Source organism: Heptranchias perlo, chromosome 7 (genome assembly GCF_035084215.1).
Source record: "Heptranchias perlo isolate sHepPer1 chromosome 7, sHepPer1.hap1, whole genome shotgun sequence".
NCBI lineage: Eukaryota > Metazoa > Chordata > Chondrichthyes > Hexanchiformes > Hexanchidae > Heptranchias > Heptranchias perlo.
Genome location: NC_090331.1, coordinates 77445605 through 77472950, shown reverse-complemented (window position 1 = coordinate 77472950; position 27346 = coordinate 77445605). Strand labels below are relative to the sequence as shown.

The 27346-nt window shown below is 46.2% G+C and overlaps 1 long non-coding RNA gene across 1 annotated transcript in view; it reads left to right on the top strand.

Moving 5' to 3' along the window:
• Nucleotides 1-227: 227 nt before the first annotated feature.
• Nucleotides 228-27346, top strand: part of LOC137323374 (uncharacterized) — a 41301-nt gene continuing 14182 nt past the window's right edge. The window contains exons 1-2 of the long non-coding RNA XR_010963362.1: nt 228-361; nt 17777-17862. This is a non-coding gene — a long non-coding RNA (uncharacterized lncRNA). The remainder of the gene's footprint in view (nt 362-17776; nt 17863-27346) is intronic.

Here is a 27346-nt window from a genome sequence, read left to right as displayed (position 1 = left end):
CAACAAAGGGAGGTGCAACATTAAAGTAACATAGGAGATGGTTGGGGAACAATCTTATTATTGAATTGCCAAGTCCAACGATAGGATCTGGATTCTTGAAATGCTGAGATCCTTATCACTTTATGGGCAGTACTTATAATTCTCTCGAATTAAACTCTGATTCAAATACAGACGTTGACATTTAAATCCCTGGGGGTGCTTGGTGGCTGATTCAGTGCTCAGTTCTCTGAATGACCCACATTAATTGCTGCGTTCCAAGATATTGCTGCACTGTGGGGAAATCAGATGAATCATAGCGCACGGGTAAATGGAACAGAGACTGAACAACGAGAAGGGGAGACGGCTGCAGGCAGATTCTGAGGTAAAGGTTGGTCAGGCCCAACTCTGAATGGCATCGGAGTATTTTTTCCTTTTTATTTTAATTGAGAGACTCCACGTGATGCTTTTGCATGTTGATTCCCCTGTGGATTTTGATTCAGTCTAAATATTATATCCGTCTTTATAAATTGAGACTGCAGTGGGAAGAGATTTTCGGCTTTTGTTGTCCGCCTGCCAGAATTCTGTTTGCAATCACATCTTGCACACAGGCTGTTGAGTCGCACTCAATTATATTTTGGACTTGCAATTATAAAAGCAGCCAAATGCAAGGGGAAGTCACTTTATAGTGCCCGCTGGGTAAAAAGGGCACAGACACACACGCCACGGTACAGCTTGTGTATGTATCTGTGTTAAGGCCTTTTGTACAGTGTCTCTTTGACCTGGGGTGATGGTGGTTGGTGGGGGGGAGGGGGTCAGAGGTCAGGGCTGAGTTGTCAGCATGTTTACAGAGCTTAGCAGTTAAAAGGGAATAATTCAGTCCTATTTGGTACTGAAGGCCGCATGTGAAACTCAGAGTCAGCTCCTGTGTGTGTACACTTTGCACTGGCTAAAAAGGAACTACTCATTCCTATATGGTACTGTACGGCTCAAATGTGTCTCAGTGATGGGCTCCTGTGTGCGTACAGTACATGTCGGGTAAAAAGGATCATTCCACTCTCTTGTAATTCTGTATGCCTTGTGCATGTGAGTGAGAATGGTCAATGTTGAGTGAACCCTAGGCGTCAGATGCTCAGAAGTAAATCAGCTGCCTACCTGAGGCACCGCCTCACGCCACATAAGTGCAGTTATAAATGGCTGGCTGCTTAACTGGTGCATCAGTGAGTTTACCTGGTGAGCGATTGCGCCGTATAGACCAGAAAAAGTCCTGGGCTCAATTCCTGGCCTGCGCTGAGTTACTGGACCTCAGCCAGAGCTCTACTGGGGGAGGGGGGAGGTCGAACATCGGCTAGAGTCTCCAATCCTGATTGTTATTTATTGATTCTTGATGGAAGTGCACGTGTGGACAGGCATTAAGCGAGGATACAATCTCTGCGATGCCCTCAGTGATCAGATAACCTGTCAACACCAACCATCAAGGCTCAGACATGGATAATGGCCGTTTGGATGAAATCCTGAAGGCTGACTGGTGTCTGAGGAACTAAAATCCCATCATGGAGTCAACACATTCAGGAGAGAGGGGAAGAAAGTCGGCAAGACAAAATTGGAAGTGTGGGTTGCTCCTCCTGGCTCCACCAAAACACTGCGTCTGCTGCCGGCCCCTGCTTGACCCCCTCCGGGACCTGCTCTCCGCTACCCCTCCCCCACCCCACCATGTTCCAAGCCCAACCGGCTCAGTGTGGGAGCTGGCCGGTTTTCTGCCCTCCCACAAATGGTGAGCTGCAGTGGGACACCCGTTCAGCGCCCGCAGCTCACCGGCAGCATTCAAACGAGGCCTGAACCCGAAAACAATTCGCCGTTCCCGATGTAGGCCTCGGGCGGACGGGCAGCACGGCTGATCCACTAACTCTGTGATCGTTTCGGGCGGAAGTCCAAAATCTTCCCTGTGCTGCTACCTTAAGGAAGCTAGAAAAAAAATCCTTTGAAATCTGCTTTCACCATTTCAGAGAATGAAAAGTCAGAGGTTTGACCTGGAAGGTTGAAATTGTGCGAGATACTAAAGTGAAGCTGTTGATACCTTGTTATGAAATTCTTTGGTCTATTGTTTTAACCCATTTATATTAAATAGGTTAACACCACTGTTAAAACATTGGACAAGGGACTTCCTTCAAATGCATTAGTTATATTTGCACAAGGTCATTTTCATCCCAAAGACTGATTTTACCCAATTTTATACTTTTCCACACAGATGAATTCTTTGCCTGTTCTCTCTTTTCATTTTAATTTACTTTTATTTTTTTTCAAACATAAAGGATATGGGCAAAGAGCAGGGACATAGGATTAGAGCAGATAGTGGGCATGTGGAGTTAGCACTGGCATAGACATGGTGGGCCGAATGGCCTGTTCTTGTGAAATTTGTTTGACTCTGTAATAAAGAAGCACACAACAACAACAACAAATTTACATCGCACCTTTAACATAGTAAAATGTCCCAAGGAGCTTCACAGGACCGATTATCAAATCGGTTGTCCGCCATAAACATTCAAGTTTGCATCCCTTGGACTTAAGGGAGCAGAGATGAGGGCTGTACCAAGGGGAACAACCAGGGTGAGAGAGAGTAATGATTTTAATGGAACAATGGCATCAAAGGTGGAAGTGAGGGTGTGATTGACCAGACCGGTCGCTGCAGAAATGTCGTGATGAATGGAAGGCCAAAGGCTAGACAGTTGTGAATTTGAAAGTGCCGTTGTAAGTGACATGGGGGAGAGTTTTTTCCAGGGGCGGACACAGAAGGAAGAGGGGTTGGGAGGGGGAAGGGGGATGTGGGTGGAGAGGGGTTCAAGGCAGTGATCAGAGATGGTCTTATCCGTGATTGACACGATGGGAGTAGAGAGGCCACATGAGATGGCAAGGTCTAGGGGGTGGCCATGAATGTGGGTAGGGGAGTTTATATGGAGGAAGAGATTAAGGGAGGATAGGAGGGCCGTCAACTCAGAGGAGAGAGAACATGGTGAGTTGAGATGGAGGTTGAAGTCACCATAAGAAGTCACTCAGTGCAGAGGTTGAGGGAGGAAAGCTGTGAAGATATCTTGGTGAGAGACTTGGCATGGTACTTGGGTGGGCGGCAGAGAATGAGGATTTTAAAGGAGAGGTGAGGGGGTGGAACAAGACGAGATGCTCAAAGGAGGAGAAGGTGCCAGAGGAGTAGGGGGACATACGAACATACAAATTAAGAGCAGGAGTAGGCCATTCAGCCCCTCGAGCCTGCTCTGCCATTTGATAAGATCATGGCTGATCTGATTGTGACCTCAATCCTACTTTCACGTCTACCTACTATAACCTTTGACTCCCTTGTTAATCAGGAATCTATCTAACTCAGCCTTAAAAATATTCAATGACCCTGCCTCCACCGCTCTCTGGGGAAGGGAGTTCCATAGACTCATGACCCTCTGAAAGACAAGATTTCTCCTCATCTCCGTCTTAAATGGGAGACCCCTTATTTTTACACTGTGTCCCCTTGTTCCAGTCTCTCCCACAAGGGGAAACATCCTCTCATATCTCCACCTTCTAGCCCCCTCAGGATTTTATATGTTTCAATAAGATCACCTCTCATTCTTCTAAACTCCAGTGTATACAGGCTCAACTTGTCCAACCTTTCCTCGTAAGATAACCCCCTCATCCCAGGAATCGGTCGAGTGAACCTTCTCTGAATTGCCTCCAAAGCAATGATGTCCTTTCTTAAATAAGGAAACCAAAACTGCACGCAGTATTCTAGATGTGGTCTCACCAATGCCCTGTACAACTGTAGCAAAACACCTCTACTTTTATATTCCATTCCTCTTGCAATAAATGACAACATTCCATTTGCCTTCCTAATCACTTGCTGTACCTGCATACTAACTTTTTATGATTCATGTACTAGGACACCCAGTTCCCTCTGTGCCTCAGAGTTCTGCGAACTCTCTCCATTTAAATAATATACTGCTTTTCTATTCCTCCTGCCAAAGTGAACAAGTTCACATTTTCCCACATTATACTCCATCTGCCAAATTTTTGCCCACTCACTTAACCTATCTATATCCCTTTGCATACTCCTTATATCCTCTTCACAACTTACTTTCCTACCTACCTTTGTGTCATCAGCAAATTTAGCAACCATACATTCGGTCCCTTCATCCAAGTCATTGATATAGATTGTAAACAGTTGAGGCCCAAGCACTAATCCCTGTGGCACTCCACTCGTTACATCTTGCCAACCTGAAAATGACCCATTTATGCCTACTCTCTGTTTCCTGTTAGCTAACCAATCCATTATCCATGCTAATATGTTACCCCCTACATCATGAGCTCTCATTTTGTGTAGTAGCCTTTGATGTGGCACCTTGTCAAAAGCCTTCTGGAAATCCAAGTACACCACATCCACAGGATCCCCTTTATCCACGTTGCTTGTGGACAGACCAAGATGTGATTTGGTGATACAAGAGGAAATCCCAATGCTCAATGATCCTCATAAATCATTTGAATTATACTTTGCCTATCATGCATTAGTTAACTTTACTGCAGTGTGTGTAACTGGGAGGAAAACGGGTTCTCACAAATAATTCACAAGCAGCCATAATAAACCAGGAAGAACAAAAAATACTTTTTTTTAACGTAACATTTTTAATTCTTGGTTCCACAATAACTCCAATCCTCCTGGGCCACACTTAAAACACACACAGTCGCAGCTTCCATGCGACGTGTACTGTTACTGTTCAGTAATTCATCTGTGAGTGTCCCCCTCAGTACTAATGAGCAGAGTGCTGATTATGTCAGAGTGCTTGCAATCTGCTGTTTGTCACACTCCTGATAGCTGGTGTGAGACTTGTTCGAAGCGAATGGGGAAGACATTTCTCCTTTGATGCTTTGAATTCTTATATCAAGTACTCAACGAGACATGATTCCTCCTGTGCTGATGGGACCGAGGGATGTCGAGTAGAAAGAAAGAGAGGCTTGAATTTATAAAACAGCCTATTATGTCTCTCTGAAATATCGGAAAGCATTATACATACAATAAATTACTTTCAAGCACAGTGACTAGCTATGCAAGCAAACCATCTTTGCACACAGCAAGATCCCAAAAACAGCAAAGAAATGAATGACCAGCTAATCCATTTATTTTTTTAGTGGTGTTGGTCGAGGGAGGAATGTTGGTCAGGAGGAGAGCTGTCTGATGCAGAAATTTTCCTCAGGAGAATTTTCCAGTGAGGAAGCTATGCTTGAAGGGAATGCAAGTTGGAGGGAGGGCTGCAACACAGTAGCCTTGGTTCTCCTGATCAGCATCTGCCCCCCCCCACCTCCTCCTCGAGAGCGTGAGATTATTGAATTAGCCCTTAAATGGTGTAGTAGACTCCACAATTGGGCAGATTACACATGGCTTCTGGAAGGAATAAGCTTGAGGGGCTGAATGGCCTTGTCTCAGTCCAGGCTTTCATTTGACTATTAAAGGCTATACAAAGCTGTGTCTGTGTCTCTTTGTGCTTATATACCATGAATAAATTCTGGACTAATTAGATTGCTGCAATATTTAAGATGTTATTAAGTCTTCTGATGTCTAACAATCTCAATATGTCCCTCCTCCTCACTCCCTGAGTTTTCTCCCATCCCCTTTCGAGATATTGTCTTGTGCTAGTGTACAGTGCCAATTGAGTCAACAGCCCTCCAGTTCCTCATCCATGTAATGCACAGGGGTCGCCCATTCAGATGAGGGGGCATTTCTTCATGCAGATGGTTGTGAATCTTTGGCATTCTCTACCCCATTGGGCTGTGGATGCTCAGTCGTTGAATATATTCAAGGCTGAGATGGATAGATTTTTGGACTCTAGGGGAATCAAGGGATATGGGGATCGGGCGGGAAAGTGGAGTTTAGGTCAAAGATCAGCCATGATCTTATTGAATGGCAGAGCAGGCTCAAGAGGCCGTATGGCCTACTCCTGCTCCTATTTCTTATGTTCTTATGATCATGTATGAGCTTGGAGTGAATGTCATCAGACAGTTCAACTGTGAGGGTCCCAACAGCCAAGCCCCCACCTGTCCAGATGCTGCTTTCACCCGACATCCACACACGCCCTATCCAGCTGCAGTCATTGGACAGTAATCAGCAGCAGGAACCCTGCCTGATTTTCTTCCCCCTCCTCCTCAAGCCCAAGGGCACTGAACCGAATTTGAATGTTTCAACTGATGCCCCAGTTGAGACAAGCACTGACTGGGGGACTAAACCTGGGATTGTATGTTTTGAATGACTCAGTATCACATCAGCCGCATTTACCTAATAAACCACTGGGGCAGCTAAAAACAGATCTAGGTAGAAACTCCAATTGGCCCCATTTATTTTAAACAGGATAACATCCAGGAATGTAGGCCAAGTACATTAAGCATTTGTAAGTGAACTTCACCGATTAGAATTTCTACTTCATATATTTAGAAACATTCCAACCAAGCGCTCTAAAACATAATAAATATTAAATACAATATTTGTCAAATTTACATTTTGTAAGTTCTCTGAGGAAATTCTAGTTGATGACTGGTACAGATTCTTTGAATCATTTGAATAATGCTCATTAAGTAAAACTTCCCCCTAAATAATTAATAACGCGGCTTGCAAGTGCGATAAGTGAAACTTTGCATTTGAATATTGTATTACTTGTTAATTTTGTAATATATGGTCTGAATGGTTGGGGATGGTTGAATCCTTTATTTATGTGTATCTGCGTGTAACTGAGATGGAACATAAAAAATGAGAACAGCAGAGAAAGGGTTAATCATTCGAGCAAGGAGGGAAGTTCTGAATTTAAAAATCTTGAATTTATACCTGGCGGCTTTGGTTTTTCCATGTGAGTTATACTGGCTCCCAGGTGTAACTCGAGCAGAGTTAGGTGGGAAATCCTTTGGGAGCCACTCTGCTGGTTCCCCTGCCACTTTCAATATTTTCTACTGTGGTCGGGCATATAAAACGTCCACCCAAATATGGGCAGGTGTACAATTAGATGGATTTCCCATCATTTGCGTCTTAGTAATGGTAGTTGCAAGGGATATCTCTGAGTCTGTGGTGTCCAGTGTTGATATTGGTGGTGAAGGGAGGAGATTTAAATTTCAAATTGTTCTGGGGCATAGACGTTGCAGGGCTGGGAGAGGCAAGTGAGGCTAAAGAAATGAGTGGCAGAATTCCCAAAAGTCCAGGGGATCCTAGATTACGCTCATGTGGCTCTACGGGCTACCTTGCACAATGCCATTACCTAAATGAATAAGAAAGGATTTCACTGTCTGAATATTTGGCTTGTTTGCAACCATCAGCATATTATACAAGTTAATGCTCGCTTCCCAGACAGCTGTTACAGTGCTTTCATTTTAAGGTCCCACCAATATTTAACCCATTAAGGCAAGTCTCAGAGTGGCTCAAGGTTATCCTCTGTAGCCGTGGTTAATGTAATCTCTATGGTATCCAAGGATGTCAGCTGAATGCAGGTGTAATAGGGTGCTGACATCCACCAGAGTAATTATTGAGCACACCATTAGCAGATTGAAACAGTGCTTCAGCTGTCTGGATAGACGTGGGAGCATCATACATTGTAGCATGGGTAAGGTTTCAAGGATTGTGGTAGTGTGAACTTCCAATCACAGGCATTTTCCATGCTGGGACCTCGCCCATATCGTAATAATACGTCTGGACCTGGAAAGACAAACGGGGTCAGTGCACTAAAAGTCCGATTGGAAAACCTAGGCTAGTATTATTTTAAGTTCCTCAGAAAAATAATTCAACATTTTAATTTTATAGAACCCAAAGTAGCGCAATTTGTTGATGTATCAACACATTGTAGCACAAATTGGTGTGAAGATCAGTATCATTGAGTTTCCACATGGTGACTTCTTGACCTTGGCCGTGCCTTGATAGGAAGGGGTGAGCAGAGGAAAGGCTCTTCTTGAGAGGAAATCAGGGAATGTCAGTAAAGTGACACCACACCGCAATTAGAGAGCCTTGGCACAGTTAGATTATCGATCCAAAGATCCACTTATATTTCTGTCTTGGGTTCGATACCGTCAATGAAACACTCCACACTCATTCGTCCCCCCTGAGGTCAGGCTTATTTTTAATGTATAGATTCCACAGTAATATGATTCATATACAAAACATTTACTACATAAGAGATTCTACAAAAATTATTACTCACTTAATTTAAAATTCATATACAGTACGTATAGTAAAGTCCTTCATCTAACAAGCCATGTCGCAACTGAACATAAATAGTTACCAAATCTGGGAGGCACCAGAAGATGTTCCACCTTGACTGTAGCTGTCAGCTTTCTTGTCCTGGGGGAGCACTCTCACCTAGGCTGCTAACTACCCCTCTATTTTTAGGTCTGAAACAACAGCCTACCCAAGTCTTGCCACATCTTGCCAATTAAATCATTACACCAGAGTAAACAATCTCACAGGGTAAAACTAACAGGCTGACAAAGACCTTCTATCTAACTGAAGGAGTGCTGTCTCCTTATCACCTAATGCATTCCTTTTACAGATGTGGCCTTGCAGCTTTGTTTGTGCAGCTAACAATTCTGCAGTATATCCTCTTCCCACGATTAAATGCTGGGCTTCAGGAACTAATTGAAACTATAAAAACTCCTAAAACTAATCGCAAAACCATAAGGTTTACACAAAACATTTCTTCCTGTGAAGGGAATGCCAGTCTGTCACTGCACCTTGACGTGATGGCATCTCACTACCATAAAGATGTCACACATCCCCTATATCCCTGTGAAGCTGGGAGAATTGATAGGCTGGGAGCAGCCACACTGTCTCACAGAACTGAGGGTCTAGATGTTTCCAAAGCCCTTGTATGTTTATCAGACGATTGCTAATATCAAAATGGGTAATTAAACTGCTGGTGCTAAGGGTCAGCTTCAATTAAAAAATTCAATGGTTTACATGATATTTTCATTCAGAATCGAATAGCCTTTATGCTGGCAGGCCTGTATATAATACAAAGCAGACTTGTGCTGTTATCAAGATTTCACTTTAAAAGCTCGCTCACTAACAGTGCACACTTGAAGAATGACCGCGTGAGTGAGGTAACAAAGACATGATGTGACAATGCTTGTGAAACTGGTCACTTCTTTCCTAACCTCTTCACATCTCTTCCTGCCGAGGCAGGGCCAAGATCAGGAATCCAGCAAGTGAGAAGTCACTGAATTCAGAGGAAGGGAGAAGTCTGGTTTTAAAACATCAGGAAATCAGACACAATACTGAAATTGTTTGAAGTGGGAAAAATACAGGGGGCTCGATTTTTGTGTGAAGTAGCGGGTGCGTTGGGGGAGGGGGGGCTCTGAGAATCGCTGAAATCCTGAGCGGGTTCGGAGCCCGGCTCCAACCCGCTGACTTCCAGGTTCCCCAATGACGCGTCCGGCTGCGCGCCCGCCTCCCTAATGCGGAAGTCCCACTAGCAATTAAAGCCGGCGGGATGATATTTTACGTACCTTCTCAGCTAGTTGAAGTACTTAAAGTACTTAATTGTCTCGACATTTTGGCAGGGGTGCGATTTTGAGGCATCCTCAGCATGTTTCCCGTGCTGTGGGAAACACTCCCTGTTGCAACAGATGTGTTTCAGCCAGCAGCCAGTGGGAGATTCAAATGATTGTTTGACAGATGGGGAGAAAACCTCATTTATTGCAGCAGGGCACGCTGTCACTTCAGGCAAAGTTTTGGCTGCAAGATCTTTGTGTTTTCACTCAAAATTTTTACTTTCCACCCAAAACTCTGCTGTTCAAACATATTTAACTACTTTGCGGACCCCCTCAAACTCACACCGTCAGGATGGGGGGCGCCATGGCTGCATTCACCACTACATCCGAGGACGAGCAACATCTCCAGCCTCGCCAGGCACGGTGTCCACCTCCGCCACATGGAGCTCCACTACACAGTGCTGCGCCACAGGCACCTGCACAAGAGCAGAGAGGGCAACAATAGAGAGAGTGACGTCGCAGGAGGCACTACCCTTACCACATGGTCTACAGACCAAGGTTCAGCTTCCTGGACCTCTCTGAGGAGCAATGCATATGAAGACTCAGAGTCAGTCACCAGGCAGTTGCAGACATCTGCAGCCCCCTTCGCCAAGCTGCTCCCGGCCGGGCCGAGCAGCATCTCCTTACCTGTCGCTGTCAAAGCCACCACTGCCCTCAACTTCTTAGCCTCCAGATCATTCCAGGGTGCCACCGGGGACATCGCCGGGGTCTCTCAGTCGTCTGCACACAATTGCATGAGGCAGGTCATCGACGGCTTGTTTCACAGGGCCTTGCAGTATGTCAACTTCCCCATGGATGACCTCAGCCAGACGGAGAGGGCTGTGGGATTCCACGCTGTGGCTGGCTTCCCACGGGTGCAGGGTGTAATTGATTTCACCCATATAGCAAAACGAGCACGTCCACATGAGCCAGGACTGTTCATCAACAGGACGGGCTGTCACTCCATCAACACTCAGCTCATTTGTGACCACTGTAAAAGATTCCTTCATGTGTGTGCCAGATACCCTGGCAGCTGCCACGATTCCTTCATCCTCCAGGATTCCAACATCGCTCCCCTCTTCCACACACCGAACACCCTTAAGGGCTGGCTCCTCGGGGAGAAGGGATACCCCCTGCACACGTGGCTCATGACACCTCAGAGGCACCCCATCACCGAGCAATAGTGTCGATATAAGGACAGCTACATCGCCACCAGGTCTATAATTGAGCATGCTATAGGGCTGCTCAAGATGCGCTTCAGGTACCTTGGTCGTTCTGGGGGAGCGCTTCAGAGAGAGTGGGAAGCATTATAGTAGTGTGTTCTGCCCTGCACAGTATGGCACATCAGAGAGGGGTGCTGCTTGAGGAGGCCCCATCCACATCTACCACCCACATTGAGGAGGAGGAGGAGGAGCAACCTATGGACAGAGCAGCGGCTCACCTGGCTGCTCAGGAGGCCAGGGAGTCACTGATATGTGAACGGTTCTCCTAACATCAGAAAGTGTGAAGAGTCCAGTTCTCACACCACCTGGATAAGGCAGCGCCCACATCAGCACCACCCTCCTCACCCCCTGCACAAAACAGTCCTGCAACTACACATACACCCACTGTAGAGTGACCCAATGGGGGCATCAAGTTTTGGCGTTCATGGTGAACCTCATGAAAGGGCCTTAGTACAGAAGCTAGTCATGAATGGCCAAGACGTGGCTGTAGTGGTGACAATAATAATATTTAATGTGAATTTAACAAAAAGCAAATATAAATAAAAAACATGACCAACCGTCAAACACCCTTGTGCATCCCCTTCGTGCTCACAAAACCTTTGCCTTTCGCTTCCGACTATTCCTACGTGGTCCATCCCCTGTGGCTGCAGCAGAGGTGTGGCAGGTTGCTCTTGTTCATGCCCTGACCGATTAGATGCTTTGGGCCTACGCCCTCTGGGTTTTGGTGCTCGTGAGGGCCCCTCAAAGACTGCTCCACCTATACCTGTGCAGGGGCAGACTCGGCCACCTGGAGTGGAGGCAACATTGCGGGTACTGGTTGAGTGGGGGGCAAGGGGTGAGTCATGGGAGCACTTAGAGTGGTGTCCCCACTTCCATGTCCCCTTTCGCCATCATCCCTCTCCTGGGCCAGGCCCACACCACTCCTACCACTCTGCTGGACAACAGTTTGGAAGATATGTGTGAAGCCTTGAGAGGCCAGTGCTCGTGTATCTGCCTGCCTATTTAAGGCGGCAGGATGTTGTTCACTGTGAGTCCGAATGGCCATTGTCAGGGCCTCACTGGACTGATTTGTGAGCCGTGCTTGAAGCTCAATGGAGGCTAGCCTCTCTCCATCGCAGACATTCCCGCGCTTACCCGTGACAGTATCTCAGAGATGCCCTCGCCTCCCTGTGACAGTATCTCAGGGAGCTGTTCATGTCCCTGTGACATTATCTCAGAGATTCCTTCCTGTACCTGTGCCACCATTCCACTCATGCAGGAGTTGGACTCCTCCATCCTCTGGGCTATGGTGGAGAGTGTGCATGGCACCTGTTCCAGCACTACTCAAATGTGCTGCTGCCCCTCGATCATTCTCCTTTTAAAGGATGGGCCCCAGGGTTCAGCATCTGTGTCCAGCTGAGCAGAGCCTGGGGAGGAGTGCTCCCACCGACGCAGACTCTCCACAGCTGCCCCTGCCACCAGTGTCTGCTCGTGCTCACATGTGTGTGATAACTCATCAGTTGCCAACCCAACTAACTGAGGACTAGGACTCACCGAGGTGTGAGTTATTTGCGCTGGTGGATGGCTTGCTCAGATATGACGGTGCACGCTCAGAGGCCGGCAGGTCCTCTGAGGAATCGCCCTCTGCCATCACAACGGTCGCTGAAAGGCCTGTAAAAGAACAGAAGGCAATATTAAGCATGATCACAGATGTGTCATGTTGCGATGAGCATACTGAGGTGCTGAAGATGGCAAGGCATATTAACATCAATTCATATTGTGTGCGCTGAATGTTAAAGTTCTCTCATCAGACGTTTGTCGGGTGCCAGTCTCGGTGTCCCCGATGGACAGGCACTCGAGGGTGCGGCTCAGCTCCAGCGCCTCCTGCTTGGTGTCTGTGAACATGATGGTTTGTTGCGGCCCCCCTTCGGTCCTCGCCCTCTCCCGTGCATTCTGGGCTCTCTTCTCCTATAAAGGGAGAAAGTACAGAGGCTTGAGTGAGTGATGGTGACGTGGCCAACCGATGAATGCATTGGCTTGTGTACGACTGACCGTGAAAGAGGTGCATCAGAGAGTGAGTATGAGACAGAGCCATGAGATTGTATGCGGATTGGGTTGAGTGGTAGTGGTGGGGTCAGTAATGGGGAGGTGAGGAAGTGCTGAGGAAGTGCAGGTAAGTTGAGGATGAGCCTTAAGTGGGTGTGAGGAGTAATGTGATGGAGTAGTGTTGGCAGTGTAGAATGAGTTGGGGGGTGGGGGCGGTGATGTGGAAGACGGAGTGTAGGAGAATGAGTAAGTGTACTCACTTTAGCTGACCTAGTTAGGTCATTGAAGTGCTTCCTGCACTGGATCCAGGTGTGGAAGATGTTGCTGCTGCTGGTGACCTCCTCTGCCACCTCGAACCAGGCCTTCTTGGTGGCAGAAGCAGGCCACTTCCTCCCATCCCCGAAGACATCCCTCCTCCTCCTCACCCCATCCAGTAGCACCTGGAGTGAGGCATCGCTAAATCTTGGAGCAACCTTTCCCATGTGCTGCTCCAGTGTGGTGTGTGGATGTTTGCTCCAGGAGCAGCCATTGGAGGACTGCCCCTTTAAATAGAGCTCCTCCAACTGACAGCCTGTGATGCGGGTGCGCAGTCCGACCGCTGTGCAGCTTTCAGACGGCAAACCCGGAAACCTCGTTAAGTGGCTCCAATTGACTCCTGATCGCGTGGGAAATGGACATTTTTTTATTGGGCGGGTCACCCACGTGTCCAATCGCCCCCCAGCTGCAATCCCACCTCCCCGCTAATATCGGGGACAGGGAGTCACAGATTAATGGGAAACTAGCTGATCTTGGCCACTTGCGTGGCTTTAGATCAAATTCTAGGGCCAATCCCATACTCCTAGTCAGAAATCAGTCTTGCATCAAATGGCGGAGCACTGCCTGGGTAGGATGGCGGCCTCTCAGTGTGGATGGTGACTGGGAGCAATGGTGGGCTGCAGTGTTGAGAATGGAGCAGCACAGAGGAAATAAAACAACATAAGTTTCCCATGAGCCTTTTTTTTTGAAGAACTAATGATGAAAGTTGAGGTGAACTGCAAGTTAACCTCCGTAGCTATAGGACATTTATAAAGGATCCTGGGGTATCAGGTTACGATTAGATCGCCCAACTGAGTCCAAAGGCTGATCTTATTCAGTGCTTTCTACAGTGTCCTTGAATACAATTGCGTCTGGGTCCTTTTAGAGACAATACAACAAAAAGTTTGACCACAATGTCCACGTTTAACAATCTGGCATTAGATTCTAACCACGTGTTTTGAATTTTTATTTTGCCAGCAAGCAAAAGAGATAGGAGTTGCTTTTCTTCCTTCCAGCCCTGTGGACAGTATGGCCCCCCACACATCTCTACAGATATTATCAATGCCTCTCTTTGACCTGCAAAGAGCTGCTTTTAAACAATTCAAAAAGAAAGTCCACCCTTCCCAACTCGCCATCGGTCAAAATTCAGCCTCTAGGAGCAAGCTCCAAGTGCCGGTAAGGGTTGAGAGTCTAATCTGAGCTAGAGAGCTCTCGGAATACATTAGGTATCAGTCAGAATTTGGATCTAAACTTGAACGATCTCACTGGAATCCAATGTGTCATGCAATGTTGATTAATCACCTTAAGCTGCATCTCAGCAATGTCAGGTACGTCATCACTTAACTCAAATTGGATCTTGGGCCATCCTTTCATATCGGATACATCCCTTTAATGTTTTAAAAATCTCCAGCACCAGTAAAACATTGGGATTAATCGACAGCTGTGTTCATTAAGAAGTGGGAAGAGATAATGAATAAATAAAGATTAGCGGCTACTCAAAAAGCTAAAAATATAACCATGTCATTTATAAAGCAGGCATAAATCATAGCTTCTGATAAGTTTATAGATTTTATCTTGTCATTTTCCTTGTTGTTATGTGACACATTTGACCATTCATCATACTTGTTCTTAAGGTAACACATTTCAGGATTATTTATATAGACAATGTCAGCAGAAATGAGCTAGAAACTCACTCTGAGTGTCTCTAGACCAGAGGGAGCCATATTGGAAACTCACTGAGTGTCTCTGGACCAGAGGGAGCCATATTGGAAAATCATTTCAGGGTAAACAAATGAAAGGAAGGCTGATTCTGCAACATTGCACTCCCAACAAGGAGTCACACTCACAGGCAGCTCACTAAGGGAAATCATGGGCACGTATCCTGTGATTTTCTACATTACAACAGTGACTACACTTCAAAGTACCTCATTGGTTGTAAAGCACTTTGGGCCGTCCTGAGGTCATGAAAGGCTCTATAGAAATGCAAGTTCTTCCTTCTATTTTTCAAAATGTGCTTCAAGTGAGTGCCCATAAGTGGCCAAGATTGGATTCAATGGCAGGTTTGTCTCATGAATGGGAGTCTGTACTTTTTTTCCTTAAATATAAATATATGGTATCGTGTAGGACTGAGTGCATCATAAAAGGTCTGTGCAATTCTATAAATCTGTGCATGTGACGGGAGCATTTTTCCAAGAAGGACTTGTGACCATAGTGTGATCCTTTTATTTGGTAGTCATGCAAATATAAACTTCTCGTGATATTAAAGGGGCCACTGTCTTCATTACTGGAGAGGGAAGAGGCAATACCACTGCACATCGTGTTCACCATGTGATGTTACGTTCAAGTAAAGTAGTGACGTCGCTATGACGCAATGGTGCATTTTGCCACAGATTATATCAATGGGTGGAATGGTTGGAAAATAAAGTAAAAAAAATCTTGTTAAATACTTTTTTGAAGAAGCTCAGGCTCTTTAGCCTTGAAAGGAAATGTCTGGGAGGGGATTTTGCAGAGGTTTATGTAAGATATCATATGCTATAGAAAAGGTAAATCTGGAAACATCACGTCAACAAATTAAGCCAAGACACTAGGAAAAGGAGGCAGAAGTTCAAAGGTGAGTTCAGAACTGAGAGTAGGAAACTCTTCTTGCAAAGAATGTGTGGAATGGACTTCAGGTAAGATGGTAGAGACATAAATCCTGGATAATTTAAGAAACATCTGTGATGGGGGACTGCAGATTCTTTGTAGGTGGAGGAGCTATGATGGATCTTCCTTATCCAGATCCAACTTGCGACCTTATGCTACGGGGGTCAAGGCACAGCGTAACTGCAAGCCACCTGGTTTCCAGATTTGCTACCCGTAATCTTATGATCTAATGCCCTCTCCGAGCTCATCTTGACCATGAGACCCGCCTCCTGCTCCCATGAACCCTATTCCCACCTAACTGTTGACCACCCAACTTCCCTTCCTGGTCCACCTGTTAACTGATATTGTTAATGGTTCCCTCTCCTAAGGTACTGTCCCCCTCCCCTTCAAATTTGCTGTCATCACCCCCTCTTCAAAAAACCCACCCTTGACCCCTCTGTTCTTGCAAACTACCACCCCATCTCCAACCTCCCTTTCCTCTCCAAAGTCCTTGAACGTGTTGTCGCCTCCCAAATCCATGCCCGTCTTTCCCACAACTCCATGTTTGAATCCCTCCATTCAGGTTTCCGCTCCTGCCACAGCATGAAACGGCCCTTATCAAAGTCACAAATGACATCCTCTGGGTCTGTGACCGTGGTAAACTATCCCTCCTCCTCCTTCTCGACCTGTCTGCAGCTTTTGACATGGTTGACCACACCATCCTCCTCCAAAGCCTCCCTGAATGAGACCGCGCTTGCCTGGTTCCATTCTTATCCACCCAGTCGTAGCCAGAGAATGACATGCAATGACTTCTCTTCCCACTCCTGCACCATTACCCCTGGAGTTCCCCAAGAATCTATCCTTGGCTCCCTCCTATTTCTCATCTACATGCTGCCCCTCGGTCACATCACCCGAAAACACAACATCAGGTTCCACATGTACGCTAATGACACCCAGCTATACCTCACAACCACCTCCCTCGACCACTCCATTGTCTCTAATTTGTAACGCTGCTTGTCTGACTACTGGATAAACAAAAATTTCTTCAAACTAAATATTGGGAAGACCGAGGACATTGTTTTCGATCCCTGCCACAAACTCCGTTCCTTAGCCACCGACTCCATCCCTCTCCCTGGTCACTGCCTGGGGCTGAACCAGACTGTTCACAACCTGGGCATCCTATTCGACCCTGGGATGAGCTTCTGACCACATATCTGCTTCATCACCAAGACTGCATACTTCCACCTCCGTAACATCGCCCCTCTCCACCCCTGCCTCAGCTCATCTGCTGCTGAAACCCTCATCCATGCCTTTGCTACGTCTAAACTTGACTATTTCAATGCCCTCCTGGACGGCCTCCCATCTTCCACCCTCCCTAAACTTGAGCTCATTCAAAACTTTGCTGTCTGTATCCTAACTCGCACCAAGTCCCATTCACCCATCACCCTTGTGCTTGCTGACCTACATTGGCTCCCAGTCCGGCAATGCTTCAATTTTAAAATTCTCATCCTTGTTTTCAAATCCCTCCATGGCTTCACCCCTTCCTATCTCTGCGCCCTCCACCAGCCCTATAACCCTTTGAGAGCTCTGCTTCCTCCAATTCTTGCCTCTTGCACATCCCTGATTTTAATTGTTCCACCATTGGTGGCCGTGCCTTCAGCTGTGTAGGCTCTAAGCTCTGGAATTCCCTCCCTAAACCTCTCCGCTTCTCTCTCCTCCTTTAAGATGCTCCTTAAAACCTACCTCTTTGACCAAGCTTTTGGTCACCTGCCCTAATATCTCCTTATATTGCTCGGAGACAAATTTTCTTCGATAATGCTCCTGTGAAGCGCCTTGGGACATTTTACCACATTAAAGGTGCTATATAAATGCAAGCTGTTGTTGTTGTTGTTTAAATGAACAAATCATATTAATCTGCTCTGATTAAAGTTATTTGAAACCTTTAGGAACATAAGAACAGGATTAGGCCATTCAGCCCCTCGAGTCTGTTCCGCCTTTTAATTAGATCATGGCTGATCTGTATCTTAACTCTATCTACTCGCCTTGGTTCCATCACTGTTAATACCCTTGGCTAACAAAAATTTACTTCTGAAATCTTGCAGACAAACAATTTGGAAACTAAGAAGATGCAAAAGGAAAGGAACTGTGGAACACGCAACTGACAGAAGAGATAATGAAATGCACAAAGGTAATATTTTTGCATAACACAGTCCCAGGCTCCTGCTTCTAGGTAATAATGCCAGCTTTCTATATGCAAAACAGAAGGATGTTTCAATATTACATGAAGTCTTCTGTTAAACAGGAACGAGTGACACATCATCAATAATATCAAAATCAACGAACCTGTCAAGGCAAAGAGAAAAAAATTAATCTCTCGGGCGGTAAATAAATCATGTAAAGCTTGTAGCTGGGAAGCCTGAGAATGCCGTGTTGCTAATTTTCTGGCACAATAACTGACAAGCATAAAAAAAATTGTTCAGACCTTTACCGTAAGATTCAGAGGACAGACAGTGTAATTGGAAGCGGATTGACATTTTGTGATGCGTGACTGCTCTCTATTAGCGAGTTACATATTTATAATGAAAGACCAAATGGGGTCAGAAGAAGCATCCTTAACTGAGAAACAATGGCAATACCTCATTTGAAGTAAAACCCCGGCTAGCTAAAGGGCAACTTGGAGAGAATGTGCATCATGTGCAAATGATGATAAAGCAATTTTAAATAAGACGTGATAATGGTACAGCTCATTCTATAGGTAACAGGGGTCCCAATTTCTTTCCTTTTAGCACAGGTCAGGTTTCCATCAGTCAGCCCATATTCATGCCTGCCTGCCTTAACTCTTGTTTTCTTCTATATTGGCATTCAGTGCACTTCCGATGGAGTGCTGGATTGTCGGAGGTGCCGTCTTTCAGATGAGACATTAAACTGAGACATTCCTCCGCCCATCTGTTCAGGTGGGTGTAAAAGAACTATTCAAAGAAGAGCAGGGACTTCACTCACTGTCCTGGCCAATATTTATCCTTCAATTCAATGTTACCATTCATTCATTTGTCATTTGTAGACCATGCTGTGAGCAAATTGACTACCACATTTGTCTACATAATTGAACCTCAATAGCAATTCATTGGCTGGGAAGTACTTTGGGAACGTCTTGAGGATGTGAAGGGCATTATATCAATGCAAGTTTTTTTTTCTTTCTTCCTTCCGCTTTGGAATATAGGGGGTAATTTTAACATAACCCGCCCGGTGGGAAACTGAGGGGATTGGATGGGCTGCCCATTTTACACCCCTCTCCGAAAATCGGGGGGTGTAAAACAACCGTTCACACCGATTTCCCGTTGTGGGGGGTTAGGTTAAAATTACCACCATAATTCCTTCATCAACTTTTTTTTTCTCCTTCTTTCTTGAAGGCACTGACCAGTGCTGGATTATAATTCCACCGACTGCCCTCTGGTACCTCACCTGAATGGACATAGAGTCATAGACAGCACAGAAGGAGGTCATTCGGCCCATCGTGCCCGTGCAGGCTCTTTGAAACAGCTATCCAATTATTCCCACCCCCCTGCTCTTTCCCCATAACACTGCAATATTTTTCCTTTTCAAATATATATCCAATTCCCTTTTGAATTTTTCTATTGAAATTGCTTTCTCCACCCTTTCAGGCAGTGTATTCCAGATCATAACAACTCGCCGCCTAAAAAAATTTCTCCTCATCTCCCCTTTGGTTCTAGTGGCAATTATCTTAAATATATGTCCTCTGGTTACCAAACCACCTGCCATATTCTGTGCATGTGAACCTAGATAGTGAATGTTTGCAGGTTATCAGACCATGGGGGCATCACTGCCTTGGGTGATCTTGTCCTTTTCCTGCCCTTTTCCAGCAGGAATCAGCAGCATCAACCCAGGCTAATTTGCCCCTTCCTGACAGAAAAGCATTGAGGCCTACAGCAGTATCCCTACTGCCAACCTAACTGAAATCAGTACTAGCCTGCAATTAAACCCGGGGCCTTTTTTCTAAGTTCATTAGCCCACGGAGAAATTAAAGGAGCTTCACGAACAAATTATATTAACTGAACTCCATTAACTGCTCCCTTCAATAAGAAATGAAAGGAATAGATTTTTTTAAAGTCTCTTTTTGTATTAGCAATTGAAGTCCTTGCTCTCAAATTTAACAGGCTTCTCAGGTATGTAATTAGCAGCGGATCACAGGGAAACCTATAATTTGTTTGAAGTATTTTTCCTTTATTGTGTATTTCTCTGACTTTGGGTCATGAAATCTTACCATTTCACCCCCACTACACCCCACAAGTTAGTCGCAGTTAGTAGCCCACTTGTTCCTGTGGCTGTGAAGGTGAGCAGGCACCTGGTTTCCTTGTCGCCAGCACTGCCAGTGTTCAACTCACCACCAAAATGCTGCATGACAGATGAAAGCTAACTTTGCCCCCTCACCCCATCCCCTACACCTTGGAGAGCTGGGCTGGCCTCCGGACACCATCTCCCCAAAGCTCTGCACATCAGAACAGGGACCCAGTGGAGTTGGGTGGGGGTGGGGTGAGGGGGGGAATCCTTTTAGTTCACATTACAATTTCCTGCAGAGAAAACCCTTTGCCATTTTTAACCACAGAGAAAAAAGTAAATAAACATTCCTATTACCAGCACTTTCAGACAGGGAAATGATTGCTACGGTGAACTTTAAGCAACATTTACAGGTGCTCTTTTTTATCATAGTAAAATTTACTGACTTCCTCCTGACCTTTCTGGTGATCTTGCATTAAATTGTGTTGTCAGCAATTCGGGGATATGCTAAGGAGTTACCTCAGACTATTGGTAACCTTACTCCATGTGAATGGAGTTTAACGATCAGTGTGGCTGATGGTAGTCCAATTATCTGTTCAGGAATATAATGCAGGTAGGTAGCCAGGGCAAGGTAAGCTAATGAAGTGAAAATAATCCATTTATTAGCAGATTATATTAAAGGGATATTGTCACAATGTAACCAGTCCAGTGAGAGACTTTACAAAGGGGCCGCTTTTCATCCTCTCCGCTGGGTGGGAATGGGGCAGTGGTCCGTTTCAAATAACAGTGAAGCACTTACCTGCCGACATCCAGGTCTCCGCCGTTTTGGTTGGGGCCTTGATATAGGCGGCCCAGTTGCCTGAAAGAAACAGGTGGAGCCTCATTAGCCGAATCCCATCAGGGTCCTCTGACGTTAATAGGACCTCGATGCAATTTTGAGGTACCAATGGGTGGATCGGTGCTGCGCACACTCTGCCCGTTGGTATTTGACATTGCGCGGCCTAATGAGCGGCCCTTAAAGGGACCACGGCAGGGCCGTTCCAAAAGAAAATTTTAAAGGTTTTTTTGAACTTTTTTACGAGGGGCCTGCAATGTCCACATTTATAATGCATACTGCCTATGTAAACTTGTCACACTAGTGATAACACTCTCCCGTCAGATAATGTACACTACCATGCCACCACTAACAGGAGAGTGTACTTACAGCATGATAAGTGTACATAGGCCGTTTCTGTTATAAATGTGGACATAGGAGTTTAAAATGGAGATATAAAAATATGGACAGAAGGTATGGCTTAAAATGGGGACTGAATTATGTCTGTACTCCCTGGTGCAATTATACCCTGCCCTCTAACCCAGCTTCACCTGAAGACTACACTTGGTCTGGGTCCCCACCCCATCTGCAATACCTTGGGAGATCAATAAGGATAATATATAAGACTTGAATTACTCTCTTGCAGATATTTGACTATCAGAAGGTTTCAGGGTCATGGCCTTTGGACATGGCTTGTTGCATAAAGGTCAGATCCATTTGGTGATCATGTTTCTAATACACCAGAAACCCCTGGAGCCAATTGTTCACTCCAATGCATTTCCCTCGGGCGTAGATACTCTGGAGCAACAAGTCCATTAATTTGCTGCATTTGTAATAGATGATTCGCTGTTCACTGGGGAGTAGTTGCTGAAGTCATGTGGAGGGCAGTGCAGATGATTACTGTTACTGATTGAAGCAGCCATCACATTATGCTGCCTTGTTGGAGCATGTTAAATCTTGAGGATTGGCAGCACGGACAATCGGTGAGAGAATTCCCATGTACGTCTTTGTCACCCACCTTTCGGGCTGAGGAGGTTTCTTCAAACTACTTCAAAACAGCAGCGTGACAGGTGTTTGCTAAAAAGGAAGGGGTCATGCAAGTGTCGGTGCATTCTCTGTACTGTGCTAGCTCCTGGTCAAGCCAAGTCCATGTGCATAAAAAGGAAAAAAAAACGCAGATGCTAAAAATCTGACATTAAAACAGAAAATGTCAGAAATACACAACCCATCGGTGCCTGAGGAATGGACTGTGTATGAAGTTAGCTGAGAAGACAGATCAGTGCAGAATCTTCAACTACGGGATGGATAATGTACTAAATGGAGAGCTCTAAACAGAGAGGAAAACTAAACTGATATTCAGAAGGGAGGCAAATGATCAAACGAGAACTAATGACAATACTAAAGAGCACCATGAGGGAAATAGATAGTTGGTGGAAAGGATGATTAGCAGGAGCTAAAAGGGAGTATGAAACAAAAGGCTAGGAGGTAATATGAAGGGAAAAAATAAGGGCTTTTAAGCATTTTTTTTATTCGTTCATGGGATGTGGGCGTCGCTGGCGAGGCCGGCATTTATTGACCATCCCTAATTGCCCTTGAGAAGGTGGTGGTGAGCCGCCTTCTTGAACCGCTGCAGTCCATGTGGTGAAGGTACTCCCACATTTTAAAAGAAACAAAATAGTGAAAGGTGAGGGGGTAGGACCATTCAAGGATGAAGGGAGATATGGTGAAGGCAGTGAGAATAGTTTTAAATTTCTCCAACAAAGAAACGGGTCGGACATGTTGGAGTGAACGGGCTCACTCTGTATTGTGACCCTCTATGGCTCGAATGGTTACTAAACCATTTCACGTGTGTCGGGATTTAATGGGATACCTTTTGGTGCCTGCTATTCTTCAAGTGTTTCTTTTTTCTGCATTCAATAACAAAAAGCAGCTTTTCTACAGAATAACAGATTTTTACGAGATAATCAGAAATGTGAATGTTTGATGTCACCTGTACATAGGTCGCCATTCACTGTCATCTGTTGTGATCCTAACACTGCGGTACAGTGAGCAGGGGCTGCAGTAGTCCTTCTCTCAGGTGCTCACATAATGCAGGGTGAAATTAGCCTTCCCCAGCAGCGCAAAATGGGCTCATAACGAATCGGCAGCCAGTTTTACACCACACACTTTTCTTTTCCGTTGACTTGCGATTGGTTATTGAAGGCCAATTGATTTCTCCATTATGCGAAAACCTGAGAAAATGGACTGTTTGAAGGACCTCACTGTGAGCACATTGGCTGCTGCCTTTCCTACATTAAAACAATGACAACACATCAAAAGTACTTAATTGGCTGTAAACGTTTTGGGACATCCTGAGGTCGTGAAAGCTGCGATATAAATGCAAGTCTTTCTTTCTTCTCCTTTAAAAGAGGAAAATTTAAGCCCTCATCTCAATTGTGTCAAGTCTTAAGCTGTGTATCTGATCAGTTCAATTCCTCCCCTGTAGGATCCAATGAAGGAATACAGATATGGCTTCAAAAGTCTAAAACAGAAAATAATGCCAGATCGAGGCGACACAATAGTTGTGTTGACGTCACCTGTAACACTCACACACTGACCCCTAGAGTCACCGTCTCCTTTAACATCACACACTGACCCCTAGAATCACCGTCTCCTTTAACATCACACACTGACCCCTAGAGTCACCGTCTCCTTTAACATCACACACTGACCCCTAGAGTCACCGTCTCCTTTAACATCACACACTGACCCCTAGAATCACCGTCTCCTTTAACATCACACACTGACCCCTAGAGTCACCGTCTCCTTTAACACAAACACTGACCCCTAGAGTCACCGTCTCCTTTAACATCACACACTGACCCCTAGAGTCACCGTCTCCTTTAACATCACACACTGACCCCAAGAGTCACCGTCTCCTTTAACATCACACACTGACCCCTAGAGTCACCGTCTCCTTTAACATCACACACTGACCCCGAGAGTCACCGTCTCCTTTAACATCACACACTGACCCCGAGAGTCACCGTCTCCTTTAACATCACACACTGACCCCTAGAGTCACCGTCTCCTTTAACATCACACACTGACCCCGAGAGTCACCGTCTCCTTTAACATCACACACTGACCCCTAGAGTCACCGTCTCCTTTAACACTCACACACTGACCCCGAGAGTCACCGTCTCCTTTAACACTCACACACTGACCCCTAGAGTCACCGTCTCCATTAACATCACACACTGACCCCTAGAGTCACCGTCTCCTTTAACATCACACACTGACCCCTAGAGTCACCGTCTCCTTTAACACTCACACACTGACCCCGAGAGTCACCGTCTCCTTTAACATCACACACTGACCCCTAGAGTCACCGTCTCCTTTAACACTCACACACTGACCCCGAGAGTCACCGTCTCCTTTAACACTCACACACTGACCCCTAGAGTCACCGTCTCCTTTAACATCACACACTGACCCCTAGAGTCACCGTCTCCTTTAACACTCACACACTGACCCCTAGAGTCACCGTCTCCTTTAACCTCACACACTGACCCCTAGAGTCACCGTCTCCTTTAACATCACACACTGACCCCTAGAATCACCATCTCCTTTAACATCACACACTGACCCCTAGAGTCACCGTCTCCTTTAACACTCACACACTGACCCCTAGAGTCACCGTCTCCTTTAACACTCACACACTGACCCCGAGAGTCACCGTCTCCTTTAACATCACACACTGACCCCTAGAGTCACCGTCTCCTTTAACACTCACACACTGACCCCGAGAGTCACCGTCTCCTTTAACACTCACACACTGACCCCTAGAGTCACCGTCTCCTTTAACATCACACACTGACCCCTAGAGTCACCGTCTCCTTTAACACTCACACACTGACCCCTAGAGTCACCGTCTCCTTTAACCTCACACACTGACCCCTAGAGTCACCGTCTCCTTTAACATCACACACTGACCCCTAGAATCACCGTCTCCTTTAACATCACACACTGACCCCTAGAGTCACCGTCTCCTTTAACACTCACACACTGACCCCGAGAGTCACCGTCTCCTTTAACATCACACACTGACCCCTAGAGTCACCGTCTCCATTAACATCACACACTGACCCCTAGAGTCACCGTCTCCTTTAACATCACACACTGACCCCTAGAGTCACCGTCTCCTTTAACATCACACACTGACCCCTAGAGTCACCGTCTCCTTTAACACTCACACACTGACCCCTAGAGTCACCGTCTCCTTTAACATCACACACTGACCCCTAGAGTCACCGTCTCCTTTAACATCACACACTGACCCCTAGACTCACCGTCTCCTTTAACCTCACGCACTGACCCCCTAGAGTCACCGTCTCCTTTAACATCACACACTGACCCCTGGAGTCACCGTCTCCTTTAACATCACACACTGACCCCTAGAGTCACCGTCTCCTTTAACATCACACACTGACCCAAGAGTCACCGTCTCCTTTAACATCACACACTGACCCCCAGAGTCACCGTCTCCTTTAACATCACACACTGACCCCTAGAGTCACCGTCTCCTTTAACATCACACACTGACCCCGAGAGTCACCGTCTCCTTTAACACTCACACACTGACCCCTAGAGTCACCGTCTCCTTTAACATCACACACTGACCCCCAGAGTCACCGTCTCCTTTAACATCACACACTGACCCCGAGAGTCACCGTCTCCTTTAACACTCACACACTGACCCCTAGAGTCACCGTCTCCTTTAACATCACACACTGACCCCTAGAATCACCGTCTCCTTTAACATCACACACTGACCCCGAGAGTCACCGTCTCCTTTAACATCACACACTGACCCCTAGAGTCACCGTCTCCTTTAACATCACACACTGACCCCTGGAGTCACCGTCTCCTTTAACATCACACACTGACCCCTAGAGTCACCGTCTCCTTTAACATCACACACTGACCCCGAGAGTCACCGTCTCCATTAACATCACACACTGACCCCTAGAGTCACCGTCTCCTTTAACATCACACACTGACCCCTCGAGTCACCGTCTCCTTTAACATCACACACTGACCCCTAGAGTCACCGTCTCCTTTAACATCACACACTGACCCCTAGAGTCACCGTCTCCTTTAACACTCACACACTGACCCCTGGAGTCACCGTCTCCTTTAACATCACACACTGACCCCTAGAGTCACCGTCTCCTTTAACATCACACACTGACCCCTAGAGTCACCGTCTCCTTTAACCTCACACACTGACCCCTAGAGTCACCGTCTCCTTTAACATCACACACTGATCCCTAGAGTCACCGTCTCCTTTAACACTCACACACTGACCCCTAGAGTCACCGTCTCCTTTAACATCACACACTGACCCCTAGAGTCACCGTCTCCTTTAACCTCACACACTGATCCCTAGAAACACAGGGCGCTATATTGGGCCGTGTAACGCCTGTAGTTTCAGCGCTACATACCCTCCCTGACATCCAAGATGGCGTCTTGGATGCACGTGCATGTTTCCAGGGTGACGTGCGCCGGGCGCCATCATGGTATAGGAGTTAACGTAGGCACAAATACCGAACGCCATCAGCATGTAAAGTAAGGAGTAAATGGATACAATCAGTGTGCAACGTTGATTTAAAGTGATAGACACCATTTGGGAACATAACGCTCAACTCAACGCACAGTTTTAACCTTGACCAGCTGAACGTGTCTTCGAGTGCCTGGAGGACCCCCCCACCAGCGCTATTTAAAGGGACCATGCAGGATTTACAGATTAGTGGCTGTATCATTGCTTCTGGCTACCGAGACATATGTAACTGTTTTTGGAGGTCTCCTAGGCTTCAATACTAGGACACGGGAACATTTAGAACCAGAACGCGCAGGATTGAAGTTAGGAAATGCATCTACACGCAAAGGGTGGGGGAAGTTTGGAACGCTCTTCTGCAGATGGCAGTTGATGCTTGCTCACTTGTGATTGTTAAATCTGAGATTGATAGATTTCTGTGAACCAAGGGTATTAAGGGATATGGGGCTAAGGCGGGTATATGGAGTTAGGTCACAGGTCCACCATGATCTCACTGACTGGTGGAACAAGCACGACAGGCTAAATGCCACTGCCACTCGCTGCCTCCTGATATGTGCCACCTTCTCCTGCAAGATAGCGGGACGTGTGTCTGGGTGATGTGCCTGTCATGGTTGAATAGCTGCCAGTGTGTGTGGCCTGTGAGTTGTGGGTGGGTGGCTTGAAACAGTGGTAATGTATAAGGAATGAGAGGAAGCATCTGATTGGCAGAGTTGAGTACTGATGAAAAGAGTTTGTTGGTGTGTGGGAGATGGGGGGTGTAGTGCGTGGTGCAGTTGGTAGGAGACACCACTTGACAGTTGACCTCACTCACTTTGACCACACATGTCAAAGCATTGAACTTCTCCTGCACTGCATCCATGTTCATGTTGCCGTGCACACAGCATTGACTTCGTGCCCCGCTGCCTCCCACTGTCTTTTGGATATATGTCTGGAGGGCCTCTTGCATTCCCCTCCCCCCCACAC